Source organism: Hyla sarda, chromosome 1 (assembly GCF_029499605.1).
Source record: "Hyla sarda isolate aHylSar1 chromosome 1, aHylSar1.hap1, whole genome shotgun sequence".
NCBI lineage: Eukaryota > Metazoa > Chordata > Amphibia > Anura > Hylidae > Hyla > Hyla sarda.
The window spans coordinates 183,056,630-183,069,544 of NC_079189.1; the positions used below are offsets into that span (position 1 = coordinate 183,056,630).

The following is a 12,915-nucleotide window of genomic DNA, read 5'->3' on the forward strand; positions in this document are numbered from 1 at the left end:
AAGCTGCCCCTCCCACAAATATGGCTAATCATTAGCCTACCACATATATATGGCATTTGTAGAAACAAAAGGAAAACAGGGGGGGCACTTACGAGTCAGAGTCTTCTGGAAGGTGCAGACTTTGTTTTTTTATTCGGGTGCATAGAAAATCCTAAAAGCAGGAAAAGCCAGAGTCCGCAGCGAGGTGCAGTTAACAGCTAAACAGTTAACTTTTAGGAACTTCTATGCACCCGAATAAAATGAAAAAGTCTGCACCTTCCAGAAGACTCTGACTCGTAAGTGACCCCCCTGTTTTCCTTTTGTTTCTACAAATACCATGTTATCCAACAGTGCCTATCGCTGTGTCTTTATCCACTATTATGAATATACATATATATATATATATATATATATATATATATATATATATACACACATATATATAGTGCAATCTTAGCACATCCTACATACATAAATATAAATATATACAGACACATATAAATACTCATTCACATACATTGCACAAACAGTATACAGTTCATATGAAGACACATGTACATACTCATTCACATAACATACTGTACACACAAATAATTGGTAATATCTTGGAATTCTCTGCAATTCCATTGTATACAAGAGTGAAGTTTCACTTTAAAATATTTGTATATCCTTTTGTCTATATAGATTTGACTAGGTGTCACTGTGTCACTTTGAAAATCCATTCCATAAGTTAAATGAATTCCAGTCTTTCCAGAAATATCAGTTTCTGACTGAAACAACTGATTCTGCATAACTGTTGTGTACTCACTTATGCTCCACCTGTGATAGCACTTTCCTACAAAACTGGTTTTTGGTTTAAAAATTCCAGGATGAGTGTCTCCGAGTTTCAATGAGAATGTGTCTGCAGAGCAGACGTGAGGGAAGGAGGAGTTAGATCTGGGAAAGCAAGTTAAAAAGGGCATAGAAGCCTGGGAGAAGGGAGGGCACAGTCAGTGACTATCAACATCACACCCATCGCTCAGGCACAGGCAGGCAGGGGATTACTGGAACATCAAGTTGTCATCTCCACATGTCTAGCACTGGCCACCTGGCTTGAGGCTTCTTTATCCTGCATAATACAGTACTAGGAGGAACTTTGCCTGCAGCTTCTTTACACCTTGATCTAAGTCATTCAGTAGACACACTGCAAAAGCACTCCAGGACCTTTACCCACTGATCTCACAACCTGTGGAATCTTTATTCCTGGTACGTTTACTAGGAAAAGATCAATTACATGAGGTAAGACACCGACCTGACATTCATGCAACTGTACTATATTTATACAATTTTCCTGTAGCATATAGAAACATGACATACTGTTGTAAGAATTGGTGCAAAAATTGTGAAATATCATGTCATTACTTCAAATCTAGCAAATGGTTGACCCTAGTAGCTAAGGCACATTGCAGCTCTTGGCTCACCATTCATTTCAGTTGGCACCGATATTTCTCTGCAATGTCCATGTATGAAAAGTTAGAAATTTGTATAATTTTTTGGGGGGTACATCAGCTGGATAATCATGATCAGCTGGCTCAATGGACCCTCAACCCAAACCCAACCAAATCTATTAAATTGTTATGAATCAAATTGGGAGTAAGTGGCATTTTTAACAAGTTACCCAAGGACATGCTGTTATCACAGTCATAAAATAACAGACTTATGACTTTTTCTATCTTACGCTTTCTATCTGAAACATTAAACACATTAACTTCCATGTGGCACTGCAAATTGCTAGATAATAATCTAAATGGATTCTAATAGATGAGAATTGTGATTCCGTTGTCACCCTTCGGCAAGCCTCAGTGATCTCATTGATGTGTATATCTGTGAACGTAACTAACTGCACAATAGTTAATAATCTTTCATAGATTATGTAAAGACAGGACTTTAGAATCTAGTTAGAACTGTATTGTATATAGCTGTGGAAGTGACTTTAGAACTATTGCACATAAAGTACAATGTTTAACAGGTAGGGTCAGCTTGTCCTAAACTAACTGTGGTTCAGATTATATACCTTATATAGCTTGATTATTATTGGCTTTTTATAACTACATGTATTAAGAGATATTTATGCCACAATGTTCGGATACTATGGATTTTTATAGACTAAGCTCTGTGTTTAGTGAGTGAAGTTCTCTAGTAGAGAAGGACAAATCATTGTGGCCCAATTCAAATTTGCCCTTAATTCTCCCCAAAATGTGGTGCTTCTACATATATCTAAAACAAATGGCTCCTACTGCTAGCAATACACAACCGCAAATCTTCTGCCTTGTTCCATCCTGTACCGATGCTGCTGGGAACCATACCCTGCATTGGATAAATTCAAAAACCTGACTTGTAAATATAAATTTGCACTAAATTTATGCAGACTGAATCAAATGGGATGGCTATGTCTAATAAATGAACCCAAAATGAATTTTGGGTGCAATACCTCCAGGTTTTTTCTAGGCGTTTAGTTCTCCCCCAATCTAATAAAAGTTGGGCTAATACCTGAGCTACTGTCTCACTTAGCCTACAGCAACAATAAATATTACAGCCTTCTTTTTACTAATGCAAACATGCGAAGCACGTGACTATGTTTATAAATAAACTATACAAATATGAAAATATAGACAGTAATATTGTTGTAACTATACATCAGCCTTGAGAAAGAAATATTGGCTGGTGCACGATTTCCGTTTTTTTAAATGTTAATTAATTCTTGATTTAGATTTTGGAGAGATTAGCCCCTAATATACTTTGCAATTAATAAAATGAATGAAATCTGTTGTACAAATTCACAGCATTTTCCAATATACGAGGGATATGAAAAGCTTTAGTATTTATTTTATACTGTGAATGAAAGGAGGTTGTTCTATATAGTGAACTGACTTTGTTGTAGAATTTTGAGGAGGATTGTGCAACTGAAATTCTGTAAAACATATGCGATTTGTGAATCCATTCTTAAGGTGCCCATACACCATACAGGCCTCCCGACTCTCTATTGACAGATGATGTCGGTGAACAGAAGGATTGGACTTCTTGGATCTTTGGAGTCTGAGCCTTTCATTCTAGGAGGAATAAGTTGGCGCAAGAGCTGTCTGGCTGTGGCTTACAATGACCATTTGGCAGTGCTTAACATTCAAGTATATGGGAAATTTGCGAGTGAAAAATGATTATTATAGTGTATGGCTTGCTTTAGGGTATGTTCACATCTGGTAGATACACTGCAGATATACCGCTCTCATGTTACTAGGACAGTGCATAATTATGAATATCCAAATAATAGGTGAGCATTGTGCTGCATACAGAAGGAGGCTGGGAAGCGCCACCAGCCTCTGTTGCGCAGCAATCCATATGCGATAAAGCTACGGCGGACAATGGGGGAGATTTATCAAAACCTGTGTAGAGGAAGAGTGGTGCAGTTACCCATAGCAACCAATCAGATTGCTTCTTTCAATTCTCAGAGGCCTCTTTAAAAATGAAAAAAGCAATCTGATTGGTTGCTATGGGTAACTGCACCACTTTTCCTCTACACAGGTTTTGATTAAAAAAAATATATATATATCTTTTAAACTACTGTACAAATTTCTGTAAATTACCCCTCATACGACTCCTGTTCACCCACACTATAATCCAGTGTATTGGGTTTAGGGCGGGTGAACAGGCAGTCATCTTCCCACTTAAGAGAATCTGACATTGAGTGGAGTGAGAGCAAAGAGACATTCCAGCCCTAGGCACTTTAGGGCTTGGGAACGCCTCTTTGACTCTTCGCACCAGAGAATAAAAGCATATATTTTTTAATAGAAGCACAGACAGATATATGAAAGGTATCACGTGCCACCTTGTCCTACCAGTGACAGCTGTTGGTAATATGAATTGCACTTGACAGATTCCCTTTAGGGTAGGGTCACACATATAAGCTATATTTTGCTGCAAATAGTCTATTTTGCTGCAAATTTTCTGCTGTGTATTTTCCTACCCTTTGAAGTCAATGGGTAGCAAAACCATCTGCAGAAAATATGTAACAAAATATGCAGCTTATATGCCACGTGTTACCCTACCCTTTGGGTAGAGTTACATGTGCTGTATTTTATTGCATATTCTGCTGTCTATTTACTGCAACGCATTTTCCTACCTATTGAAATCAATGGGAAATTAGCTGTAGAAAATACACAGCAAAACACACAGCAAAGTATGGCACATGTGACCCTACCCTTAAAGTGTAAACGGTTGCTATAACAACCTTTTCGCATGTCCTAGGCACATGCCAAAAGTTTTGACCGGTTGGGGTATGAGGGTTCAGACCCTGCACGCTTCTACTTGCTCTGTGCCTATGTGAGCGAGACAATCGCATAGACTTCCATTATGAGTCTGCCAAGAACCTGGAGAGAGCTCACTAAGAGAGCACTTCTCCTTAATCGTTCTACTCATCGGTCATGTGTCAGCACTCATACCCCAACCAATCTGAATGACATATTAAAAGTTTTACTTTACATTTGTCTATATAGCAGGTTTTGTGTGAGAAACTTATATTTCCTTTATTGTAATAACTCTCGGAATAGGGTTACCTGCAGTCCCAAGGAAAATCTCAGACGTCAATCATTGTCAAGACCTTTTTCCCCAGGATAGGGATGACTGGTGATCTGAACCAGCACTAAGGAGAAAGCTCGGTCTCATATTTTGAAGGGACAAGTAATAGAAAAGGTATCCAGCTCCCAGTAAAAATTATCCAATAAAACGTAACTTTTAATCATGCAAATTAAAGTGCAACGCCGGCGTTTCACTTGTATTTTAAGTGGCATGTCCCCACCCTGTGGTAATTTTATTTATTTTTTTCATTTTTTAATGTGCATGATTAAAAGTTAAGTTTTATTGGATAATTTTCACCAGGAGCTGGATACCTTTTCTATTACTTGATCCTGTTGCTACGGAAAGTAACGGCTTCCTGCATCCGTGCCCCCAGAATATCATCAGATGTGTCTGCTTATGGACTGATTGGTGAGCTGATCTTTGCTTCTTGCTCTTCTCTTTTCTCATATTTTGAACTCCACTTCAGTGTGCTGTTGTGCTGTATATATAGTTTGATACTTTAGTTAGCATAGTCATGCTAAAGAATTTGTTTTATGCAAAAAGTTAGTGGGACACTAAGTGGTATCATTTATATGTGGGAGCACTAGAGGGGTATAATTTGTAAGTCAGGTCAGTAAGAGACATTGAGGGAGATTTATTAAAACCTGTCCAGAGATAAAGTTGCTGAGTTATCCATAGCAACCAATCAGATCGCTTCTTTCATTTTTTACAGGCCTTTTCATAAATGAAAGAAGCGATCTGATTGGTTGCTATGGGCAACTCAGTAACTTTTCCTCTGGACAGGTTTTGATAAATCCCCCCCATAGATTCTTAGTAGGAACACTAAGGGGGCATACTTTTTAAGTTGGGGCACTAAGGGGGCATACTTTTAAGTGATGGCACCATTTCTGTAGGGGGCACACAAGGGGTACCGCCAGTGTCTTTGACACATTGGAGGGCACAACTAGTATGGGGAGAGGTAGGAGACAATATTTATGTGTGAGACACTATAAGGAGGGCACTATGACCTTGAGATACGATAAAGTGATGAGTGGGGACCATGAGAAGTCTTCATGGCAGTCTCGGTCAGATAGAGAAGCAAATGAAAAGTGAAAGACTCCGATCAGAGAAGGCATCACCTGTGAATCACTAAATGTATGTGTTATCTGTACCGTAAGACGTTATATCGGGTCTACAGATTATACTCTTCAGAGCCCAGTGTAGTGCTGCTAGTATGTAACTGATAAATGGGCACTGTATGGTGAGATTATTGGTTATATTAGTATGTGTGGTAGATATATGTGCTCATGATGTTGAGGTATTATTGGGCCCCTGTATATTACTGATATTATTTTCAGGACTATCAGTGATATGCTGTTTAATGTACATTAGTGTATAATGGGGACAAGGTTGATGTATCTATGGGTACAGGTCTCATGATACTATTTAAGGACAGAGTCCTAATGAAGAGGTATATTTAATCCTGTTAAATTGTTTTATATATTTTTGGTGGTGGGGATGGGGGGTATTCCCTGATCTTTTTAGAACCCAGCAATACCCCTGGAACTTCTCCCAAAGCTGCCTTCCCAGCTCTGCTTCACTAAGAACTAGGGGGCGCCTCACAGTTTGAGAAGCACTATTATAGACAATAGATATTGGGCAGGGAATCTTCTCTATCCTGTAGATAGTTGGTGTAAGGCTGGGTTCACACTACGTTTTGTCCCATACGGGAGCGCATACGGCAGGAGGGAGCTAAAACCTCGTGCTCCCGTATGTAACCGTATGCGCTCCCGTATGCCATTCACTTCAATGAGCCGACCGGAGTGAAACGTTCGGTCCGGTCGGCTCATTTTTGCGCCGTATGCGCTTTTACAACCGGACCTAAAACCGTGGTCAACCACGGTTTTAGGTCCGGTTGTAAAAGCGCATACGGCGCAAAAATGAGCCGACCGGACCGAACGTTTCACTACGGTCGGCTCATTGAAGTGAATGGCATACGGGAGCGCATACGGTTACATACGGGAGCACGAGCTTTTAGCTCCCTCCTGCCGTATGCGCTCCCGTATGGGACAAAACGTAGTGTGAACCCACCCTTAGATGGGGCTGGCTGACACTTCATCCTTCCATGTGTTGTATTTCATTGGCTGATGACCACTTAGTGCTCTCTGCTAACACCTCTGTCCATGTCAGAAACTGTCCAGAGTAGGAACAAATCTTTATAGCAAACCTATCCTGCTCTGGGCAGTTCCTGACATGGACAAGGTGTCAGCAGAGAGCTCTGTGGTCAGACAGAAATGAAATTAAAAAGAAAAAAAACTTCTTCTGTAGTATACATCCGGCTGATAAGCACTGGAAGGATTAAAGGGGTACTACGGTGCTTACACATCTTATCCCCTATCCAAAGGATAGGGGATAAGATGCCTGATCGCGGGAGTCCTGCCACTGGGGACCCCCGGGATCTTGCATGTGGCACCCCGTTTGTAATCAGTCCTCGGAGTGTGTTCGCTCCGGGTTTGATTACCGGCGACCACAGGGCGTTCACATTGGGGTGGGGGGAACATCCACCTGTTGCAAAACTACAACTCCCAGCATGTACGGTCTATCAGTGCATGCTGGGAGTTGTAGTTTTGCAACAGCTGGAGGCATACTACTTTGGCTGGGAATGCTGGGGATTGTAGTTATGCAACAGCTGGAGACACACTGGTTTGCTACTTAACTCAGTGTTTCACAACCAGTGTGCCTCCAGCTGTTGCAAAACTACAACTCCCAGCATGTCCGGTGCATGCTGGGAGTTGTAGTTTTCAACAGTTGGAGGCACACCGGTCGTGAAACACTGAGTTAAGTAAAAAAAACTCTGTGTTTCACAACCAGTGTGCCTTCAGCTGTTGCAAAACTACAACTCTCAGCAGTCACCGACAGCCAACAGGCATGCTGGGAGTTGTAGTTATGCAACCAGCAGATGCACCACTACAACTCCCAGCGTGCACTGTTTGTGCAAGCTGGGAGTTGTAGTTATACAACAGCTGAAGGTACACTTTTCCATGGAAAAAATGCCCATAAGGGAATGCTGGGAGTTGTGGTTGTCTGCCTCCTGCTGTTGCATAACTACAGCTCCCAGCATGCCCTTTTTGCATGTTGGGAGCTGTTGCCAAGCAACAGCAGGAGGCAGTCACTCACCCAACTCCTGATCCACGCTGCAGGTCAGTCCCTCGCCGCCGCCGCTGCTCCTGGGGCCCTGATCCCAACATTGACGCCGGGGATTGGGGCCCCTAGCTCCTGGTGTCCACGTCCCGCACCCGCTCACGTCTTTCGGAAGAGGGGCGGAGCGGGTTGCGGGAGTGACACCCACAGCAGGTGCCCTGATTGGTCGGCCGGTAAACCGGCCGACGAATCAGGGCGATCGTGAGGTGGCACCAGTGCCACCTCACCCCTGCTGGCTATGGCTGTCAGAGACGGCCCCGATCAGTCAGTAATTCCGGGTCACCGGGTCACTGGAGACCAGATTGACCCGGAATCCGCCGCAGATCGCGAATTGTCCAGCTATCTGCGGCCATCGCCGAAATGGGGGGTCATCATGACCCGATTTCAGCAGTATCGGGCACCGGCTCCGCTCCAGATGGCTGCGGGGGGCCGGGAAAGCACATGACGTTCTCATATGTCATGTGTCCTTAAGGACTCGGAAATGGAGATGTATGAGAACATCATGTGTCCTTAAGGGGTTAAAGCATTAGAACACTGGCTGTGGTTCTTACAAAGGTTGATTCTAGAAAAAGATCCATAAAAGGGGTTATCCAGGGATAAAAAAAAAAAAAAAAAACACCAAGCTAATTTGTTCCAAAAACAGCACCCCGCTATACTCAGCTGCAATACCTCACACAACCTAAGGGCAGAGATGGTACTTTTTTTGGAAATATATTAGCTCTGTGTTTCTATACCTGGATTACCAATTTAACCAAATTGGTTTTTGTTCATTTATTTTAGCCATAATCTACTCCAAGGCAAAGAGTCTCTCATTTGTACAAACTTGTTTTAGGGTTCTCTGCACTTCTCATTGGAGATATTGCAGTGGTGTTTGGAGGCTAATTTTCAGGCAAAAACTCCATAACAACAGTCTACAGATGGGTAACTCTACCTTTTGGAAAAGTCTCTGGATTGTCTAGTATGCAATAGTTTTTTTCTTGAGAGCAGGTATGCATACTTTTTCCAATAAATAAGTCTCTGAATTCCCCAAGTTGCATCTGAGGAACCTCTCTGGCTAACCAGTGTCCAGCTCTGTACAGACAATGGGTAGAACCCCCATCTTCCAAGATGGTTCTTTTAAAGGAGTCTCTGGCTTGTGTAATAGAAGATACTGTGTATACTAATTCAATTTTCAATAGTGGTAAAACCAGACAAACAAAGTTTAAGTTAAGACTGAGTTATTTGGCACTCCATGAGCTATTGACAATTGCTATTGAACAGGAAGCTCATTATATGATAAGATCAATTTTCTAGGTGGTAATGTGGCACATTACCAACCTGTGTGACACATACTGACATTGTGTGACTCTATAGTTATATAAACATGAATTGTAAGAAGGAGCAGAAATAATTGGCCATGAGAATGAAATCAGGTGCATTCATGCTGTAAACTTAAAGGTGTGTTAGTTACTTCGTCCATTTGAAGCTAAGTCAAGGACACTACCACCTTGGTGAAATTTTATTTGGTGTTTGACCTACTGCAATCATTCAAGCTGTCACTGCCCTGTACCATTATTATCTATGATCTTATCAATGAGTCATGCATTTTTTCTATGGTGAGCGGTTGACTTTGTACTTTTTTGTTGATTTTTGCTCGCGTGTTTGTGCTGCAAAGTTATATTACTGTGCTGTTAACAGAGATGATAGCAGTTTGCTTAACCAAGGAGACATTTTTCAGATATTCAGATATAATTCAGATATTCACAATATAAATAGTGCTAGATTACAGTCTCAACATATAAAGAGGTTTGGGGGATTTAGTTAAAAAGCAAAAGTAACCCTGCAATGTTACTTAATTTTAAATGCATTCAAACACCTTTGAATTTAAATCCCATAGAAAAAATGGGCTTCCGGCTCCCGGCGTCTCCTGCTCTGGTCTGAGATCGAGCAGACCAGAGCAGAAGATAACCGATAACACTGATCTGTTCTATGTCCTATACATAGAACAGATCAGTATTAGCAATCATGGTATTGCTATAAATAGTCCCCTATGGGGACTATTCAAGTGTAAAAAATGTAAAAAATCCCCTCCCCCAATAAAAAAGTAAAACGTCCGTTTTTTTCCTATTTTACCCCCAAAAAGCGTAAAAAATAAATTTAATAGACATATTTGGTATCGCCGCGTGCGTAAATGTCCGAACTATTAAAATAAAATGTTAATGATCCCATACGGTGAACGGCGTGAACGTAAAAAAAAAGTCCAAAATTGCTACTTTTTTAATACATTTTATTAAAAAAATTATAAAAAATGTATTAAAAGTTTTTTATATGCAAATGTGGTATCAAACAAAAAGTCAAGATCATGGCGCAAAAAATGAGCCCTCATACCGCCGCTTATACGGAAAAATAAAAAAGTTAGAGGTCATCAAAATAAAGGGATTATAAACGTACTAATTTGGTTAAAAAGTTTGTGATTTTTTTTAAGCCCAACAATAATATAAAAGTGTGTAATAATGGGTATCATTTTAATCGTATTGACCCTCAGAATTGAGCCATAGGTTCACTTTCCAACAAGACAATGATCTTATGGCTCAACAACTGCATTGGCAGCTTAAAAAAAAAGTTGGAAATCCAGCCTAAAGGGTCTAAATATTTATATCTACGCATTATTTTAATTTTCCCTTTTCATTCAATTAGAAAGATTTTTAACTTTCGGTCTTCACTTTTCCATTATGGGGTACTGAGTGCAGTTTGAAGAGGGAAACTATATATTTTTTATTTTTATGTTAGCACATGTCTGCACCATAAAAAAAATTTGAAAAAAGTGAAAAAGTGTGAAAACTTTCCGAATACACTGAAACCTATTGTTTCTAATAAACTTTTTTTTTACTTCGTAAAATTTAATTTGTGGTCATTAAAATAAATTAAGTCAAAAACAGAATGGAAAGACTCACGGCAGTCGAAAACTTATGAAGTTCAAACTTTATTCCCAGTAACAAAGCATAAAAGCAGCGTCAGGAGGGGGTAGAGTGACGGGACATTGTCTGTTTTGCAGCGGTTGCTGCTTTGACTGGTCAGGAACCACTTGGGGCATGCTGGCTGGGAAACACTGTGTTAGAGGAATAAAATGTTTATTTAGGTCCCCAGATGGTGGTTAGCAGTTTGTTGTAAAGCAAACTCTGTTCTACTTTATATAGTCTGGTGTGCATCCAGCTAGCTCCTATTAACAGTTCACATGAATACAGTGTGTTGCTAGGTTTAACCTGTGCTTCTACATGATATTTCTCAGAATAACCACACCCCTTGTCTGCAGACTGTATCATAATATTATTGTTAGTTTTTAAAGTTGAAAGCAGTTAGCTTGTCATTAAATTATTCTTGCAGCCATTTTTTTTTATAATTGTTATATTGTTAATTGAATATTTGCTTACAGGTGCAAATGAGATTTCCATTGGCATGCACAAACTCAGCCCCCTCCTGGTTATCTTTGTTCTTTAGAGTGATCGAATTTTGGTGTTTTTGAGAACTAGCATGCTTTCATAAATATTTTTGATGGACTGATTTTCTTATGAACATTTTTACGGCTTTAACCCCTTAAGGACCGAGCCCTTTTTCACCTTAAGGACCGGAGCATTTTTTGCAATTCTGACCACTGTCACTTTAAACATTAATAACTCTGGAATGCTTTTAGTTATCATTCTGATTCCGAGATTGTTTTTTCGTGACATATTCTACTTTAACTTAGTGGTAAAATTTTATGGTAACTTGCATCCTTTCTTGGTGAAAAATCACCAAATTTGATGAAAAAAATGAAAGTTTTGCATTTTTCTAAATTTGAAGCTCTGTGCTTGTAAGGAAAATGGATATTCAAAATATATTTTTTTGGGGTTCACATATACAATATGTCTACTTTATGTTTGCATCATAAAATTTATGAGTTTTTACTTTTGGAAGACACCAGAGGGCTTCAAAGTTCAGCAGCAATTTTGAAATTTTTTAAAAAAATTTCAAACTCGCTATTTTTCATGGACCAGTTCACGTTTGAAGTGGATTTGAAGGGTCTTCATATTAGAAATACCCCATAAAAGACCCCATTATAAAAACTACACCCCCCAAAGTATTCAAAATGACATTCAGTAAGTGTATTAACCCTTTAGGTGTTTCACAGGAATAGCAGCAAAGTGAAGGAGAAAATTCAAAATCTTCATTTTTTACACTCGCATGTTCTTGTAGACCCAATTTTTGAATTTTTGCAAGGGGTAAAAAGGAGAAAATTTTTACTTGTATTTGAAACCCAATTTCTCTCGAGTAAGCACATACCTCATATGTCTATGTTAATTGTTCGGCGGGCGCAGTAGAGGGCTCAGAAGGGAAGGAGCGTCAAATGGTTTTTGGGGGGCATGTCACCTTTAGGAAGCCCCTATGGTGCCAGAACAGCGAAAAAACACACATGGCATACCATTTTGGAAACTAGACTCCTCAGGGAACGTAACAAGGGGTAAAGTGAACCTTAATACCCCACAGGTGTTTCACGACTTTTGCATATGTAAAAAAAAATTTTTTTTTTAACCTAAAATGCTTGGTTTCCCAAAAATTTTACATTTTTAAAAAGTGTAATAGCAGAAAATACCCCCCAAAATTTGAAACCCAATTTCTCCCGATTCAGAAAACACCCCATATGGGGGTGAAAATTGCTCTGCTGGCGCACTACAGGTCTCAGAAAAGAAGGAGTCACATTAGGCTTTTTGAAAGCAAATTTTGCTCTGGGGGCATGCCGCATTTAGGAAGCCCCTATGGTGCCAGAACAGCAAAAAAAAAACACATGGCATACCATTTTGGAAACTAGACCCCTCGGGGAACATAACAAGGGGTAATATGAACCTTAATACCCTACAGGTGTTTCACGACTTTTGCATATGTAAAATTTATTTTTTATTTTTTACCTGATATGCTTGGATTCCCAAAATTTTAACATTTTTAAAAAGGCTAATAGAAGGAAATACCCCCCAAAATTTGAAGCCCAATTTCTCCCGATTCAGAAAACACCCCATATGGGGGTGAAAAGTGCTCTGCTGGCGCACTACAGGTCTCAGAAGAGAAGGAGTCACATTTGGCTTTTTGAAAGCAAATTTTGCTCTGGGGGCATGCCGCATTTAGGAAGCCCCT

The 12,915-nt window shown here is 40.0% G+C and overlaps 1 protein-coding gene across 1 annotated transcript in view; it reads left to right on the plus strand.

Moving 5' to 3' along the window:
* Positions 1-977: 977 nt before the first annotated feature.
* Positions 978-12,915, plus strand: part of UGT8 (UDP glycosyltransferase 8) — a 110,960-nt gene continuing 99,022 nt past the window's right edge. Inside the window, exon 1 of the mRNA XM_056565480.1 lies at positions 978-1,257. The gene's annotated coding sequence lies outside the window, so the exon portion shown is untranslated. The remainder of the gene's footprint in view (positions 1,258-12,915) is intronic.